Source organism: Oryzias latipes, chromosome 7, assembly GCF_002234675.1.
Source record: "Oryzias latipes chromosome 7, ASM223467v1".
NCBI lineage: Eukaryota > Metazoa > Chordata > Actinopteri > Beloniformes > Adrianichthyidae > Oryzias > Oryzias latipes.
The window spans coordinates 33,157,348-33,161,511 of NC_019865.2; the positions used below are offsets into that span (position 1 = coordinate 33,157,348).

Here is a 4,164-nt window from a genome sequence, read left to right on the forward strand (position 1 = left end):
AGATTCTCATCCAACAAGTTTTAGGACAGCTCCTCTCCACTACACAAACCATCTCCTCCACTTCCCAGCATGCAGCTCTGCCCTTCACAGCCTCCGTCTACTGCAAATATTTTTATATCATCAAATTTTTTAGTATAAAATGTGTTTTCTCACCTCAAGACCTTTTGTCTCAGAGAACGTTACCTGTTCATTCAGGCGTTTGGTTTAAATGCTAGTGTGGGAAGACAATCAACTTTAAATGTAGGGCTGTGGAGCAGTAGTTGGGCGGGCAACCGCTGATCAGAAGATTGCGGATTTGATTCCTGCCTTGCCATGTGTCAAAGTGTCCTTGGGCAAGACACTGAACCACACCTTGCCTCTGGTGGAAGGTTGGTGCCAGTGCTCTGCAGCAGAGCCGCCATCAGTGTGTAAATGTGTGTGAATTGGACAGTGACTGTATAGCGCTTTGGGCCTTTGAGGAAGGTAGAGAAGTGCTATACAGGTACACGACATTTACCATTAAAAAAAACTACAGGAATAAGGAAAAACCTTTAAACCAACACATGCAAACCAAACAGGGACTCCAAACTGATGTTCAGTAGAATTTTTTTTTTTTTTTGGTTCTTTCACGTCAAGTTTGCTATACAAGCATTTGCTACTTACCATTTACACCCATGTAGACTGACGCAGGCTTTCTGACACTGGGTAGAACCAGAATGACTGATGGGCTTCCAATTTGCAGCCTCAAGGCGGCCCAGACCATAATAAAACCTCCTCCGTGCCTCACACCAGGGACATAATCTTTTTTCCTGGTAACTTCATTTGGACTTTTGTTTCTAACATTTGGGAGGCTTGATTGTGAAAATAAAATGACATCCTGACTGCAGATGCAGTTCAGTTCAGCTGTGCAGAGACTTTAGCTGCAGCTTTGATTTTCTGTTTTCATTCATTCATGTTTTACTGAAAACAATGACAGCAAGAGCTGAGAGTTGTGTCTCAGCTTCCTGCTGATGGAAACTAGAATACAACTGATTCAGAAAAGGAGCTCTGGGGTTTTTCTGAAGAAGTCCAGATGTAGGGAGCGTTCACGGTGGGCGTGCACGGCAGAGGAAGAAGACAGGCCGGATGTATGGTGAAAGGAGCTGCCGCCCACCTCACGCCCGTTAACAGCTTCTTCCCTTTCTCTGCTAAAGCCTGCAGATGATGAGCAGAGAGGAAAAACTTCCCCCCAGGCTATAATTAGTAACCCTCAATTTGACTCATCATAGTCCTTGCACTCTGCACATGCAAATGCACCTGACAGAGCCAGCCCAGCTCTGCAAGAAGTTAACCTCTGAACTGAGGAGTTCATCTGTTCCTCTATTAAGCGCGAATTGAGCGTGCACATGTGCATTTGTGCACGCTCTGATGGCCTCTGAATGGGATATTATCCGTTCTTTCTGACTCTTTCCACAGAAATGTTGCAGTTAATTTCTGAGTTTGCTACAGCTTTTGATTCGCTCGGCCTCACAGAGTAATGGTGATGGACAAATTCCTATTTTATTGAAACTGTTACTTCATTTTTTTTAAAACAAGTTTCACTCATACAACTCTGATAAAAAGTAAAACTTTTTTCCTTTAAACTAAACCAGTTCATCCCCCTTTATGGAAGAGGATAAGGGCCATGGAGAAAGAAAAAAAAAAAGGACAGAAAAATTCTTACTTTAATCTCTGAATTCTGACTTTGATCTCTGAATTCTGACTTTGATCTCAGAATTCTGACTTTGATCTCAGAATTCTGACTTTGATCTCTGAATTCTGACTTTGATCTCTGAATTCTGACTTTAATCTCTGAATTACGCGCTACTGGCGCATGTGAGGAGCTGCAGGAGTGAAACCAACTAAATTGACGTCTGTAAGTTAAGTGTCTTTTTGCGTGCTCAAAGGTTGCCGGAGGAGGTCATTTCGCTAATGGAGGAACAGAAGGTAAGTAAAAAAGACTAAAAAAAACTGTTTTAAACTGGATCTTGTAAATGAACGGGCAGCCGGCTATGATAGCATTTTGCAACAGCCATGCAGGGCTTTGCATAGCTGCTGCAAAAAGGGCTTTGCCTAGATATGTTTAGCCCCCCCATTGTCGTGCCCGTTTATATCAACAACTACCTTATAATCTCGTTTTTTTATAGCCTTCAGAAAATACTCTCTACATACGTATGTCTAACAGATTGTCATGTTTTACCATGCATGAGACCCACCAATCTTTACTCTCCAATTCAATAACATTCAGTTTTCAGCCTTCTCTTCACGTAACACGTTCTCTCTTTTTATTATCTCATTGTCAAACAAACAGTCTGCACTGAATTATACCCTTTCATAACATTTAATACAACACCGTTTGATATGGTGCCTCTGTCAGACTCCTCCCCCTTTCCTCTCCGCTTGGCTCCTGATTCATCCCAGCTGCGACCACGTACCTCATCGCCTCACCTGCCTTCTTAAGGAGCTCCAGGATCATCATTCTTCGCCAATCCGTTGATGGTGCATAGTTGGTCATCACGTCTCGTTCATGTTGCTTTGTTTCGTCAAGCCTGCGCCTAACTTCTGTCTATACTTACCTCCAGGAATCCATTGTCACAAGTGGTGGCCAGGATTTGCCTCAGTCTGGAGCCCTCCCTCTGTCTTCTCCTGCTGGTCACACCTCGAGCCTCTGCCGTCTCCCGCCATTTCTCGGACCTCCTCCGACGTCGACTCCTTCCGAAGGTCTGCGGAAGAATCCACCAGTGACGCCACCGAAGTCTGCTCTTTACTCGTTGGGAACTCAAGATCCTGCTCTCGTTCTATCACCTACCTGTTGATTAAAACCCCTTACCTGCCACGTTCGTCCTCCTCTGTGTTTCTTCCGGGTTCCAGCGTCTGGGTCAAAAAGTGTTCTGTAGCCATGACACAGTTTTTGTTATTCTGTATCTGCGCGAGTTTAAATAAAGCTCAGGAGGTGGAAGTCACGTAACACCTCAGAATAGCGTATCCACGGCAACCGCCGTTTCTTCTTCGTGAAACACAGAACCGCAGCAATTGGTTTACTATTTTCAAAGCACAATAGCACCCACCTTAGCGAAGCTATCGGCACCGCTACAAACTTTACAGGGTAAAGTTTATTTTTTTACAGGGTGGGGGCTTTTGAAACACCGGGAAACTTGAACGTGACGTCATCATGTACGTAGTTCTGCAGAATCAGATTGACTCTTTGGTAGTCTACTATTTTCTCTCAGCTGCATTTTCATAGTCCGTTCGGATTCACCTGATTAAGCATGGTTGTCTAGTTTTAGTGGCCAACAAGTACACTTATGTCAAATGTTTGCAGACGGCAAGAAAGAAGCTCCATTTATCACTTTTTTTATTTACACTTCTGAAAATACTACTGGACTTTTATTTTTCTATATGTTCCCTGTGACAAATAAAACACATTAATTATTTTTTAAAAGTCATGTTTTCTTTTGTGCAGAATGACAGTGATGTCATCACTTGGGAGGATCCAGACATGACACTTCACATCCCTGACTGTGGAGTCTGCAACACGTCATTGCAGAAAAGAAGTCCTTTTGCTGAGATTTCTTCCCATCAGATGCTAGACTCTACATTGTCTCTCAGACACTGGACACGTGTTCTTGTTATTATTTTTAAGCACATTTATTTTTATTTATTTTTATTTATCTGTCATTTTATTGGAGCTATGGTAACAAGATAATTTGACTTTTATGGAATCAATCAAGTTTTCTTTCATTCTGTTCTATTTTATACATTTTATCTAACTTTTGTTTTTTTGTTTGCTGCCATCACTGCTGTCATCTTGATTTTTTTTTTATTGTCATTTTTTTCTTATTTATATGTGCGATAGTACCAATCTACGAATACCTGCAGATAACTGACATAACTTTTCCTTCTAATTTTGCTTTATTTCTTATTTTCTATTCATCTTCTGAACCCGTTTTGTCCCTTTTGGGGTCACAAGGCTGCTGGAGCCTATACTGTCCTCTAATTTCTTCAGTGAAATTTGAAGAAATATGCATAATTAAACACATTTTTTCTCATTATTTTGTTACTTACTTTTAATTCTCAGTATTTCCATAACAGAGTATTATCTGAGCTTCTTCATCCACTAAATCATCTTCAAATGGACACGCCATGCTGCTTCACCTCTCTGTAAAC

General features: G+C 41.7%; 1 long non-coding RNA gene across 1 annotated transcript; it reads left to right on the forward strand.

Moving 5' to 3' along the window:
- Window positions 1–528: 528 nt before the first annotated feature.
- LOC105354480 lies at window positions 529–2,833 on the forward strand. Its single transcript, XR_909090.3, has 2 exons — window positions 529–2,496; window positions 2,580–2,833. It is a non-coding gene; the product is annotated as an uncharacterized LOC105354480 (long non-coding RNA).
- The last annotated feature ends 1,331 nt before the right edge of the window (window positions 2,834–4,164 follow it).